Source organism: Caretta caretta, chromosome 1, assembly GCF_965140235.1.
Source record: "Caretta caretta isolate rCarCar2 chromosome 1, rCarCar1.hap1, whole genome shotgun sequence".
In the NCBI taxonomy this organism is placed as follows: Eukaryota; Metazoa; Chordata; order Testudines; family Cheloniidae; genus Caretta; species Caretta caretta.
The window spans coordinates 226,982,444-226,997,618 of NC_134206.1; the positions used below are offsets into that span (position 1 = coordinate 226,982,444).

The 15,175-nt window shown below is 37.7% G+C and overlaps 1 long non-coding RNA gene across 3 annotated transcripts in view; it reads right to left on the bottom strand.

Moving 5' to 3' along the window:
• Positions 1-934: 934 nt before the first annotated feature.
• Positions 935-15,175, bottom strand: part of LOC125624216 (uncharacterized) — a 140,370-nt gene continuing 126,129 nt past the window's right edge. Inside the window, exons 5-6 of one of the 3 annotated variants that reach the window (XR_012665456.1) lie at positions 13,984-14,094; positions 935-1,419 (exon numbers count right to left, since the gene is read on the bottom strand). This is a non-coding gene — a long non-coding RNA (uncharacterized LOC125624216). The remainder of the gene's footprint in view (positions 1,420-13,983; positions 14,095-15,175) is intronic. The other 2 variants (XR_007353242.2, XR_007353243.2) reach the window with 2 other exon arrangements.

Below are 15,175 nucleotides of genomic sequence, written 5' to 3' on the forward strand. Positions count from 1 at the left end.
TATTAGATGTACTGCAGCATGGTCCTGTTTAATAGGTTAGCTTTATGTGTGCACTTCAAGACAGTGAATCAATGCAGTTACCAATTTGGTGGAAAGGAGTTGGAAAAGGGGAGCAGTTATGAAATTATCTAGAAAACATGTACAAGTTAAACCCAATACTGTGGTTCCCTAAGTGACTCTGAACTCTTTAATAATTTATGTATGGAAGAACAGAGGCTTCATTGGTCCTAAAAGCCTGAACATAATATCAGTGTTAAATATAAAGGCAACAAGGTGTCAAAATATGGAAATATGTTAAGTTAAATAATACCATCTGTGATGATCTCACATACTGTAATTTGATTAATGGCCTGAACCTGCACAGGGTCACTTACTCCCATATGGAGTCACACTGAAGTCAATGGAATTCCTTTGTAGGAATGGAACCTAATTTATGTTTTTACAAAAGAATCATAATGGATCCAAAATACAACTTTGCTCATAAGATGCTTTTCAAACTGTTGAATACCAAGTCTAAAGCAGTTCAACATTTTAAAGGAAGTGGGCCAGATCCTCAGTTGGTGTAAACTGGAATAGTTTCAATGGCTTCAATAGGCGGTTCAATCTATAACAATGTTAATATTTAATACAAAATCTCTGTTAGTTCTATTGGTGTACAGTGCCTAGAGTGTTAGGTGCTTCAAAACCTGAATTAAATAGAATAAATCCAATTATATTTCAAAATAACCTGTCACAGCCTTAATTTGTTTTTTCTTGGATAGCTCAAGGATGACATCAGTTAATTTACCAGGGACATTATTGTTAAACTGGACCCCCTTTTTTTCTTAAACACCGGGCCAGATCCTCAGCTGATGTAAAGTGGAGTAGCTGCACTCGCTTAAATTTTATTTAATTATTGTATTTATTTCAATTTATGCAGCACTTCTCTAATGCTCTAGGTGTTGTAAGCCAATAGTCAATACAATAATTAACATGCTCAGAGACAGAACTAATCAGAGCTTCTGCCAAAAAAAAAAAAAAAAAGCCACCAAATAATCAGGACTGATCAATGGCTCCTTTGAACGTTACTCTTTTGTTATTCAGTTAATAAAAATTTAAGGGGACACTTTCAGCTTTATAAAGTAAAATTGTTTAATTTATTATGGGCTATTTGTTTTATAGGATTTATCATCCATGATTTTTCTAGCATAATCTTTACGTCTACTTACTTATCAATTGGTTTGTTGTATTAGTCCTGATGGGATTTCTGCCCAAATATAACACGGCTTCCAAGCATGACACGTACGGCTGATAGCCGCAGCAGCAGAACGAGCTCACGCTCTTGTGTGTTTCTGTGATCTCAATGGTAGAAAATGATGATGATCAGATGGTAGTTTTCAGAAATCAGAACAAGGCCAAAATTCAAAAGAGATGAGAAATCTGTAGAGAAAATGACAATGAGAATGTTTTTATTAAAAAAATATTTCAAAGGTATTTTCAACGTGTTGCACTGAACAAAGAAAAAGAGACAACTGGATGGTTTGGGAGGCCAATGCTGCAGTATATGGAAATGAGGTCAGTCAGATTGTGCCAATTAAGGAATGAATTTGGCATGTGGTTACAAAAGAAGTTAAGAAAACGAATCAATTGTGTTTTCTTTTGTTAGAATTAGTTAGCTTGCTATAATACTTAATAAGCAGCCTTCCTATCATAAGTGGTTCCCAAATATTAAAAATGATCTTAATATTCCACTGAAGCAGCTAAGGGTCATTATCCTCATTTTACAGATGAAGCAATAGAGGGACAGAAAGGTTAAAATCTAAACATTCCAAAATGTCCAGTAACTTTGGGTGTCCTATAAATTCTCAGGACCTGATTTTCAGAGGAGCTGAGTACCCACAAGTTCAACTACAGTCACTGAGAGCTGCAGGTGCTCAATATCTCTGAAAATCAAACTTTCAGTGTAAAGTTGGGCGCCCAAAAAAATCAAGGCACCCAAAATCAATAGACATTTTTGAAAATTTTGGCCATAGTGACTTGCTGTATGTGCACAGAGCAAGTGAGTTACAGAGCTGGGAAGCCCAGGAGCCCAGATTTAACCCTCCCCCCCCAGCCAGTAGACAAAACTCCTTTTCTTTTTAAAACATCCCACTCTCCTTTACGCTTCATCAACTTAAAAACTGTTGAAACCCTAACCAGTTCCCATGGAGAACACACTATACCAAATTTAGTGCTAGCATAATCAGACAAAACTTTAGTCCGGTATGTGATGTCAGCCACAGTCCAAAACTCATAGCCTCAGCACTCCTCCCTCCAATAAACAAGACAGCACAACCTAGGGCACATTCTCTGTTGCTGTAAATTGTTGGTGTAAATCTGTGCCCCATAGGTTGCAACAGAATTGTAAAACTGAGTTGCATATTTCTGAATCACAACCTTTCCACGTAATTATTCAAGATCTGCTTTGGGAAATATTTTTAAACTCCTCCTTTTAGGGAAAAAAATGCCTAAATGCATTGAGTTTGATCAAAACTCCCATTGCTATAGACAACTAATTCTTCTTCTTCATTCCCTGTACAATAAGTGGGATATATGGAGTGAAGAGATTATGTCAAATGGAGTCAAAGAACCTCAAAATAATACAGGCATGTGTCCTGATACTGTGTTGCTGTGTATATGCTGCAGCTAACATGTCATTGTGTTCCAGCTTTGTAAAATCAAATGTTGCTCTAAATCCATCCCCTGATCTCAACCAACTTGTAGGCACCCTATCTATCAACATTTCTCTTTGGGAAACATGAATTTTCATGCTGAAAATAACTTATGCACCAACACTTGGAAAAGTTTTTTTTAATAATGTAGAATAAATCAGTTTGTGCAAATTCAAGGTAAGCACCTAAGGGATATGCAAGACAAAAAGCATCCCAAGCCTCAACAAGCAGCTTACAATTATTTCCAGCAATGCAGCCACACTAATATTTCCAGTTAGTGGAAGAAAAATTCTCTCCCCTTTGCCTCATAGTTTTCACCTTAAGCTTTGCCTATTCAGAGGGCCCAAGCAAATGAGAACAAAGGATGAGAAAACAAGTAGTTTGGGGACACAGGACTAGGCTAAGTAGTTGCTTACTAACCCAATATTACATTTATTTAGCATAAAACTCGAATCTATACTTCCATCAGTGCATGTGCATATCTCCCATTAGCACAAATAGCATGGCCTCACTTATGCACTTATAGATAATAGCCTTGTATGACAGCAGTTGAAATGAAGCCCATCCTACGCAAACTTCTGCACTTCCGTTGTTTTACCAGGGGCCAAATTATTGCTGTCAAACAACAACATGGTGCTGGGAGAGAGGTGCCATGGTAATGGGTGTCATATAAAAACAAAAATAGAATGCGACAGAATTCTGCCCGAGAACTTCCATACAGGAAGTATCCATATTCTTCCTGGGCATAGACCACTAGTGTTGCTGCAGTCCAGAAGGAACTCAGAGGAGGTATAACAGAACAGGTCTGGTGAAATGGCTCTCGATGTGTTTTGTGCACCAGACGACAACGGGAGAGCATCGCTGATGGGAAAATACGCTGAACTTTTTGTAAGTTGTAGCAAAGGCCTCTACTGAGTACTTCCCCAAGTGCAGCTAGAGGCATTGTCTGATCCTGTCCTCTGAAGGCGTTATGCCTCCAGGCACATCTGTTTGCCCAGGGCACCTCTTCCCTCCCTTCCCCCAGATCTTGTTGCAGCCTTAATTTGGCCCTTCATGTTTTTCTTGGATAGCTCAAGGATGACAGCAGTTAATTTAGCAGGAACATTATTGTTAAACTGGACCCCCTTTTCTTCTTTTTAGGTGATTAGTTATTGGTTTTCTTTCGTTATCAGCAGATGACCTACATGTACAGTAACAGCTTTGTAACCACGGTGCTACCCTCCGATAACGGCTCAGCTTGGGTTATGATTAAAAAAGATGCTTGTGCTTTGGGCACGATGATTTTTAGCCATTGTTTTACATTCAGTGCACTTCAGACTTTGAATACAACAAAGAAAAAGTAACCCGCAGTGCACGACTTGCATATATTCTGTACAACCTGTTGATATAGCCACACCAATAGGCAGTCCAGACCTAGACACCGAAGATGATAAAGGTTAGGGGACACAACACAGTAATGTACTGTACATTATAAGGACCCAGTTGTTACCCTCAGTCACCTGTGGTAGTACTTTATTTCCCACACAGTCTCATGAAGCCAAGGAGGCTACTTGTGGCCTGTGGGACTATACAATGTGAGCAGAATTGTGTCCTAGATGTAGGAAAGTTTTAAGAATCACTAAAGGATGCAGGCCTAATATCAATGTGGCAGTTCTCACAGTGGGATGAAGCCAGATGCACCAAAGATGGACCTTCCTGGACCTCTGGGGGGAAAGGTGTTTACTACATGGGGCTCTCAGAACACTTCTGGATGACCTATCTAGATCATGATACTGGTATTCAGCTCATTTGTACAGTGGGCACTCTTTGTGAACTAGAAGCAAAGTGTTCAGATCCTCAGTCACAAAACTGTGTCTGTTTTCAACTCTCTTTCTGTAACTTTTTTGTTTTCTCAGATGACTAGGGCTCTAAATGGACTTATTCAAGTGTAAGTCTTTATACTGAGAATAAAGCTTTTAGTAGTTAAACATTCATTAACAGAGTTAAACCACAGCTTCAGGTGACAGAGAGTAAGCAGATCTTTGCCAGTGTTCAATGATGTGTTAGATTCTTTGTGTCAATTATTCATGATGCTGTTGCTGAAGGCTTCAATTTTACATAAGTGAAAGTCACAAGGGAACTGTTATGATGCTGAGCTACGAAGAGCACAAAAAAAGAACACTATATCAGTCTGTACTAAAGATGTAGTTAGGTATTATGTTTTGGTATTTTGGAGTTAGTCTTTTAGAGTGGAAATATAAAATCTTTTTCAGAAACAGAGTTTCTCTGAAGAGTGGTAAATGGAAAACTAAAATCTATTTGCTTGTAGAAACATTAAATGGTCTCTCAGACCGGTTTCTTCTTGTCTTGTGAGTGTTTCCCTCCAAAATCCCTAAATGTGAAAAATGTTGACTTTCCCAAAATATTTGCCACAACACCCTAACATTGTATAAAACATAGCTACTCATTTTTATTTCAGTTTAGATAACTTTGCTACCGCCCAGTTATATACCCCAAGTTCCCATATCTTTCAAAAAACTAGCCAGCTATCTGGCACTGTGTCAATTTTCATTTGTTCTGCAGCGTATTGTATATATCTACCCTTGCCTTCAGAAGGTAAGAACTTTTGGGGACAAACGCACCAGAAATTTGGTGCAGTTTACCTATTGCATATAATCATGCATGCTTATGGCACTTCACCTACACTAACTGGAGCATCTACAGCAAACAGTGCTCAAAGTTAATTCTAATTCAAGTTATTTCTCCCCAGTCAACATAAAATGAATGATTTAGCCGAATAAAAGTGAAACAGTAAAGTAGTACAGTAATTCTGGCCCATGTAGTGGAAGTATTTGGACATATTCCTACAGGAAAAATGATTTTGAAATAAGCTTCAGGCAAAAAAAAAATCCATGATAGATGTAAATTAAAACATATTTCCTCCCATACAATGTGAAATGTTGTTTCTTCTCTATAATATGAAAGTAGGTCATGCTTTGGTAAGGCATTTCCCTACTTTTCCCCCCTTAATGTAAATACATTGAAATACTTTCTAGGAGAATATTTTAATTATTCACCACATTTTAATCTTTAAGAATGATAAATGAACAAATATTCCCCTTCCCCTTAATGACTTTCTAGAACCACAGTTATAAATATCTTTTTCTAATCTAAGTACTCAGGTTACAGCCATCTATATTTTTATGGAGAATACGTTAAATTGTTTTGGGCAACTTTCTTCTTTTTCCATTCCATGCTTAAAGAACTGCATAAAAATGTAGTGTCATAAATAATAAAATTGAAATACATCGTGAATTGCTGAAAAGATTGCCATGCACAGTAATGTAGTTTAGTTGATTTTAAATCACGGGGTATAGCAGAAAGCAAATCTGTAACATAATAGCCATTCAAGATCAATTTCACATCTGTAGAAGACAGTGAATCACACATTGCATAGTTATGGATCTTGACCACATAATAGTGTGCACAATTAAAACACTTAATCCGATAAACTATTCTGGGATTGACTGATTTTTTTTTCAAATGTGGAATCAGGCGTTTATTTATCCACATGGAAACTACCATGTACAGTATAGCTGAATATAAGTCAAGATGTACTCAGAGGGCAAAAAAAGATAGACAAGTTTGTATGAACTGAGTTTCCAGAAAAGAACAATTATCAACAGTCTTCAACAACTGAGACAAAGCAGCCAGCACTACTACCAAATTGTCCACTAGGTGTCACAAAATAATCAGACAAGTAGATGAGAAGCAATTATACATAAAATGCATCAGAGTTCTACATAGATGAAATACTGCTTTGATATGAAATCTGTTTTAAGAGCAGATGTGGCAAAATGTCATGAATCACATGAATATACATTCTGTCAGCAGTATGGGAACCTGTGCCATGACACACGAAAGCTGCTGTTAGCCATACTGTATGCCATGTAGCGGATTCACATGCAAGAATGTAAATGTTCCATCAAATATAGTGTTTCTGAATCAGACATGCAATGTTGGCAACTCTCATGATTTTATTACAAATCTCACAATATATGTTCTTCTTGATGCCCCAGCTCCGGGAGTCATGAGATTAATTTGTATTTCCCTTTCATGTCCCTCCCATCTTCCCAAAAAGCAAGTTTCTAACATTCATGGTTGCAGAGAGAAGCTTGAAGACAAGACCCTAATGGCTCAAAAACCTGAAGCTAATAAAAAGAACCTTTTTAAAAAAAAATCATGTTGAATTTTGAACCCTTGGGATTCACAATACTGCATGCATCATGCTTGTGTGTGTGTAAAGGCTGAGGGTGGGGAAATTGGCAAAAAATTCTGTAGTAAAGGTAAATGATGCCTGAGTAATGGCCAGATAAGGGACAGGGGCCTAACCCTAAACTCATACTTGTGTAGTCCCACTGAAATCAGGCACCTCGGTCCCAATCCTTCAATCATATCTCTGCAGGTGAACCCTTACGCCCACACAGAGCACCACTGACTGCATTGAAAGACCAAAGCCTTGTGTTGTAAGAACAGGGACTTTTGTTTCCATGATTTCTTTGGTAAGACTATGGTTTCATAAGAGACACATTAAACTTTAAGGGCCACACTGACTCCTGTGTCAACTATGTGCACTTATCTGTGCACAAAAATAAGCTTGCCCTTTTTTATATTTATAATTATAGGCTAGTACATGCCATATGTTAAATTGAGACAGACAGGGCAGATGAAAGGCAGAAAAGCTAAAACTCTCTCCACCCCCAAAATTTCATTGTGATATGAATGTGCAGACAGCATTGCTACCTCTCAAATGAGATTTAAAAAAGTTAACCACAAATAATTTTTAAAAATCCCTCATCACTGAATGAACAAGTGCTTTAACATTATATTCTAACTTTTAAAATGTTTTATTACAATTGGTTGTAAAAATTTGCTACATATCTATTCATACATAATATATTATGTCTGCATGTCTATATAATATGTGCATAGGAAATATTAGAACAGTCCAACATTTCTCAAAATGTTGAAATTTTAAAATTGATTTTTTTTCAAAATTTTCTTCCCTTTCTTGATCAGCTCAATTAAATACAAACACCCCTATCCACACACACACACACACACACAGGACCAAACAGTGGAAGTATAAATATGATATTTTCCAATATTTTTTTTTATCATTAAGATGACTGTGTCTGGATTGTTAAAAACAAGTATGTGGTCTTGCAACACTGCTTCAGAAAACTTAAAAAACCCCAAAACTTTTAAAATGTCAGTGATATTATTTTGGTTTTGAGAACCATGAAATGGTCTCTGTTTAAACATATAAAATGAAATTCTCCCCTATTGAAGTCAATGGGAGTTTTGCCACTGACTTCAGTGGGGTCACGATTTCACACAGAGTATATCCACGCAGGTAAAATTCACAAGAACGACTTCTGAGGTAAATATTTCCTGTATAAATCACTGGCTCTTTCGACTGCTAATGGAATGAACATCTACTGATGTGCAGTATTCTTCATTCCAATCTGCTTTTCAGCAGGCTCTCCACTACTGATCTTCCATTGGCCCATAAAGTCCAAAAATCAGACATACCCATTTTATTACCAATTATTATGATCGTATTGATGGTTGTGTATTCTATATTTTTTCCAGATTATCAATTAGCCATGAAAGCTATTTATTTATTTTTTACTTTGAAAGCTAGACCATAGTAAACTTTACTGCCTTTAAGTACTTAAAATAACATAAAAACAGACTTGGGAATGTGAATGCATAGCAAATGTGTTTTGCTTTACCTTAGCCCTTGATGCTATAAGTCTAAAATCCCTAATACTGAAGAAAGGCAGTCATTCAAACCTCATGTCAAGAAAGCCTAAATGTCCATGAGATGAGATTAATTCTAAAGCAGCAGTCTACAAGGATCCCAAATTTTTATAGGAAGGGCTTATAAAAGCACAAGAACTAAGGTTTAAGTGTCATAACCATCAATATTTCACTTACAATACATAATTTTAAATGGCATTCTGAATAGCCATCAAATATTAGTATCATGCATTCTTGTTTCATCCATCTAGATTAATATTAACATTAATATTAGAAATGGGCGTGAACAAATACACCCAGATCTGAACACTCCAAAACTCTGGGAAGTTTGGATTCAGATCAGAATTTTGTTGCTCAGGCCTATATCTAGTTATTACTAAGTTACACTGACTTTGAATGAGAGGCTAGACTTGGCCTCTATTTATGAATGAGCACTGGGAAGGAATTGGTTAATCATTGTTCGCCATCTGCTTTAGCGAATCAGCACTTTAAAGAACCTCTGCTGCAGCTTGTGTAAAACCACAATGCACGAAGAGCGATAAAGGAAAATCCTGTTTTCAACTACATTTTTCTTCAGCACACACTAGAATGGTAAATATTTTGTGGTTAACCCCCTCTCACAGCACTTTCCTCTGGACAGTGGTCTCTGTGGTGCATACCACATCATTTAACATTCCCAATAAAGGTATTGCAATAGCACCGTGCAGAAGCATTAGTGGTCTGTCTAATAGCAACTTACTCATGCAAAGCCAACCCATCCAACCACAAGGTCACCTTTCACATGGAGCTCAATATTCTGGAGGCCCTATCTAAGCTGCCACCTGTGGCCTTTTCCCTAGTACGCACAGTCAGAACAGAAAGCCACAGTGAAATCTTAGCACTTTTTGTGCTTTCAGTTTCTATTCCAATATTCCTTTACCTCATGCAAACCAGGGTTCATAAGCTACCAGCCTCAGGTCAAGTCATAACATGGGGTCCCCCTTTGTATGACCTTGTTATTAAAAAAAAGTGACGTACTAGCTTTTTTGGCCAAAAAATGGATCTGAACCCAGAGGATTCTTGCATATTCCCTGTAAAATTATGAGTGTTTCTGAACCTATCCATATAATTCAATTAGGACCAAATCCTGAATTCCTTATTCAGACAGAATGCACATTGTCTTGAATAGGCATACTGACTGACTAAGGACTTCAGGATTTGGCCCTCTCTCATAGGATATGTGGTAGAGAATCAGCTCATCTGGGTGCTGCATTTCAGCTTGCCTTCCCCTTCTATTATGGAGTGACAGTAGCTACTACATAGTTGAAGTTGCAGCTGAGTTTCCATTATAAAATTCATTTTGGCTCCTCTCTAAAATACACAACAAAAGTTATATTCTCTCTCAAAACTGGTAGTTTATATCTGAGGTTGAGGGGAAAATTTTATGGTAAATTTGAAGTGATTTTTTTTTTTTACATAGTGCAATCAAAAACAAAACAATGTAAAACTTTAGAGCCTACAAGTCCACTCGGTCTTACTTCTTGTTCAGCCAATTGCTAAGACAAACAAGTTTGTTTACATTTACGGGAGATAATGCTGCCCGCTTCTTATTTACAATGTCACCTCAAATTGAGAACAGGTATTCAGAATGGCACTGTTGCAGCTGGTGGTACAAGGTATTTATGTGCCAGATATGCTAAACATTCATATGCCCCTTCATGCTTTGACTTGTAGGCACTAAAGTTTTACATTGTTTTGTTTTCGAGTGCAGTTATGTAAAAAAATAAAAATTCAACATTTGTAAGTTGCACTTTCACTATAAAGAGATTGCACTATAGTACTTGTATGAGGTGAATTGAAAAATACTATTTTTAAAACCTTTTTTACACTGCAAATATTTATAATATAAATGATAATATATAGTGAGCACTGTACACATTGTATTATATTTTGTGATTGAAATCAATATACTTGAAAATGTAGAAAAACATCCAAAAATATTTAAATCGGTATTCTGTTATTGTTTAACAGTGCAATTAAAACTGTGATTAATCTTAAATATTAAAATTATTTTTTTAATCTCGCTGTTAATTGCAATTATTTTTTTAATGGTTTGCGAGCCCTAATTTATTTTTTTTACCTCAAAAGTCTCACAAAGAGATTCCAAGCATGATGGGAAATTTTCTCCCCCCCCCGAGCCATCTGCACTTATATAGTCCCCATAGGAACATAAGAACATACTAGGTGAGACCAAAGGTCCATCTAACCCAGTATCTTGTCTTCCGACAGTGGCCAATGCCAGGTGCCCCAGAGGGAATGAACAGAACAGGTAATCATCAAGTGATCCATTCCCTGTCGCCCATTCCCAGCTTCTGGCGAACAGACGCTAGGGACGCCATCCCTGCCCATCCTGGCTAATAGCTATTATCCTCCATCAACTTATCTAGTTCTTTTTTTAACCCCATTCTCCAAAGACCTCCTGAGGACTATAGAAAGGGATTCTGACTCCTGCAGACCTTATGAGATCTGCCTGGGGTGTGGGTGTATAGCTTGAGAGAGTGGGTGGCTCATGGCAGAAAGTCAAGAGAGGCATCGACCCCCTTCTTGAGGACCTACTGAGATCAGCAGAAGGGGAGAATCTTTAAAGAGGCTTAGAAGCCTCATCAACCCACCCCAAGCTTTTGGCTTATTGAGCCGCCTTCTCCCCCTCTTTGAGCATTAGGAGGATTACCAAGACCATCCCAGCCCCTCGTAAGCCATAGTAGGCTTTTTTCATAAGACACAATCCTGCCTGGGTTTTGCCAGAGCTTTGATAAGCATTCCATACCTACATAGAGAGCTCCAATTTACTACAGATAGTGGCAGGAGAAGGGAGCAACAGGTAGGCAACTGCGAGCTGCCTAAGGCTCATGAAGATGAGAAGTCAAGGTAAGTAAGGAAGAAAGAAGGAAGGATGGTTCTTATGGTTAATGCAGACACCTGGGGTCACGAGACCTGGGTTCAATTCCCACCTCTGCCACATGTTTCCTTCATAACCATGTATAAGTCTTAGGGCCAGTTTTAAGCACTAATAAGTGTGCAGACACCTGCCATCCACATTTTGCCCCGCTCCTCAATTTGACAAATAGGGAGTTGCAATTCTACACCCCTTAGGCTCTATAGGAGAGAAGCCCTGATCCTGAGGGCCCACATAGATTCATAGGAATAGGACTCCCACAGGAAGTCTGCAGTGTGAGTTTACTCTAGACTGGGCTGGGGGTTGGCTTTAGGATTGGGGGAGTACAAAGAGCCCCTTTGTGCTCTCTTCCTCAATTGGGCCTAGTGGTCCTCTGCCATGCATCTGCCCCAATGTGTTTGTTTCACTTTTAGGTATGTAAGTGATAAAGTAAATAGAGAAATACAAATCCGAGACTTTTAGACAGAAGTGGGGTTTCATCCCCTCCCTGAAATTTGGGAGCCGTTCATTGATACCCACAAGCCACTTACTGAGGAAATCCAGATCCTGGCTTTGAGACGTTAATACTGGCATAACAAATCTATATTTAAACTATTCTCTCAGTGTAAATTCATCCCGCATGAATGTCTGAGGTTCAGCATAATGTCTCCAAATATCTTTTGATCAACAAACAACAGCTATTTCTGTAAACAAATCATGATATTCAGCTTGTTATTCCAACTCCATGAAGTCACTAAGTCAACATTTATTGAAGTACTAATGGTAGCGTTGCATCAAAATTTAATATGCACATTCATTCCTGGGCAGTACTGCATTAACACTTGGTTTCATCCATTACTATTTATCATTAGCTTTGTCATAAAATGAAGTTCCATCTCTCTATATAGAAAATAAAATATCCTCTGGTCACATGACCTCAAAACTCCTAGGAACACTATTTGCACAATTGGTGGAGAAGGAAACAGCCCTTAGTGAAGAGGATTTATCTACAGTTTATTGCTATGTACTGCAATCTGTTAGATGAGTGGGGCTTTTAAAAAACTGCAGTAGTTATGTCATACATAGTAAAAAGATATTTTCCAGTAGAAACATTATAACATTTCCTTTCATTTGGGAAGACAGCTTCTACTTTGTTTTTTGAATGAAAGCAGCTAATATATTACCTGGATTTTGTAAGGAGAATCAAAAGAAAGATACAGCAGGCATGCAAAAGCAAAGCCTACAATAATTCATTATCGGCAGTCCTTGTATTTACAGAAGAATGCACTGGGAAAAGATTCATGTAGTTTCCCCCATCAACATTATGCAACGAGAGAGAAGAGAGAGAGAGAGAGAGAGAGAGAGAGAGAGAGAGGTTATATTAAATGACATATCTACTGACATTTTAGGGTTAAGTTGCTCAATTTATCAAGGCCATCTGGTGCTGTTTATGGTGGTCTTTTTGCATTGTATATCTCAAGTTTTTCTTGTTGGAGAAGTGCTTCACACTAGCTGAGAGTATCAGGTCTTTTTGCTGTTAATGCTACACACGGGAGAATGGAGAGCTGATAATATGCACATTCCATCTACGATGGAATGCAGAACCCACTAAGTGCAGTGGAACAGTCACTAGTGCAGGATGGTAAGAATGGTCTTATGTCTAAAGGATTGGACGGTGTGTCAGGAAATATGGGTTCCCTTCCCGGCTTTGTTATGTACTTCCTGCATACTTAGAGCTAGTTACTTAACCCCCGTGCCTCACTTTTACCATCTGTTAAATGGGGATAGATACTTCCCTACTTCACAGAGGTGCTGTGAGACTTAATTAATTAATGGGTTAAAATTCACTATTGTGCAGATGGCCAATACAAGGCCTATGCAACACTGAAGTCCCCCTTAACCCCTCAAAGCGTAAGTAGAACTTGAGTGGAGTGTAGCCTTGTGTTAGGTCCTCTTTGCATAAAGTCTGTTTTCACTTCAATGTTTGTAAAGCCCCTTGAGAGCTTCAGAATGCAATATATTCATATTATTATTATTAATCTGAAAGATACATCTTGTTAGAAATGCTGTTTTGTGTTCCTAAGATGGTAAATTTGCAGGATCACAGTACTCTTTATTAAACAATGCAAAACATTTTATAGCAAGAGGTCTTAGAAGCATGCCTGTTCGTAAAGAATACAAATGAGACAAAGAAATGGTATTCACTGGCGCGAGTCTGTCAAAGTACAACACGACCACACTGATTTAATTGAACCCACAATATGATTATTTTGCAGCCTCAGTGATGATCGTGATGAGGTGTTGTTTTTTGGCCTACTCAACTGCCATTATTACCCATAAAAACAGAAAATTAATACTTTAAAATGATCATTAATTTAAAGATATATATGGATGCCCGCTTTGGCAATCAGCCAAAACATGACATCATGCCTTGATGAATAAGACTGAAGCAAAAGTTCAGAGGTTTTTGAGATGCTGCCAAAATTGTTTTTGCACTTGATTGCTGGAAATAATCTACTATGAATGTCTATGCAATTGCAAGAAATTCATCTGCAGTGTGATTGTCATGCATACCTTGTCAATTCCTCTGTATAGAAGACCAGTCTAACTTCTTTCATTTTTTTAATTTCTACTAGTGAGACTTCCATAGATAGCTCGACACAGTTTTGCAATAAGTCACACTTCCTGTTTAGAAAAGAAAAGAAAAAAGAACAACATTTGAATATCCCTGGGAGGAAAAAGGCTGAAAAACATTGATGGAATTGTTAAATACAGATTTTTCAGTAATGGTTTCCGCATGTGTGAAATTTGTTCCAGCACAAGATCAATGCATCACTTAAATCCCATTTTGAAGGCTTTAAGGGGGAAAAATGATGCATAGGCCTTGGGCTGGCCCTCCACACAGGCAGGTATTTTCCCCTCAGTGAAGCACTGTGATTTGAATTTTCTAAAACTATTGAATTTAGCTGCTATAAACCCCAAAAGACTAAAAAAAGAAATCTCAAGTCTCTGGTACTTTTGCAGCTAAAAAGTGTTTTTTAAATCCCAACCAGAGAAAAATGTGACATCCTGTCCTCCCTGTTATCAGCATGGATAACTTGTTTTTAATCCTTAAAAAACAAATGTTCAGTACACACTGGAATACACAAAATAACAAATAAAAGGAACTGCAGTAATGTTAATCAACCAATCAAGAGAATTCAATGCAGCCTCTATAAATGATTCATTATATATGTACTGTTCAGCAACATGTCATCATATTCTTAGTAGTTTGTGATATTGTTATTTGTGGATGACACTTCTGAATAGGCTTTAATTATATCTACCTATATAAATCACTAATTATATACGTAAGTACACACACGCTGCATGTTGAAAAGTGAAATGTTTTTATTCTCTTGCATTTGGTGTGACCCTGCAACTCTCCAGCAGCAATGTAAAATAAAGCTCCGAGTACAATTACTCTGGGTCATCCCAAAGAAGAGAATGTACTATTCCATTCTTCCTCTTTTCATCGTGTTGTATTCCATACATACCCATGTTATATGTTCCAATGTTCACTTCAGTTAACTCTGCTGTTCCCTTTTCTGAAGATCATTTTTTTCAGGTTTTTTTTCAACTTCCCCCTGCCCCCAGTAATGCTACTTAGTGTGTCCACAATTACACACCCAACTCTATTTGGAAGATTGAATATACAGTTCCTGCAAATGGGAGACATCTCTTTCTCTTTATCTAGGCACTCATATGGCCGTCATCAGATAGCATG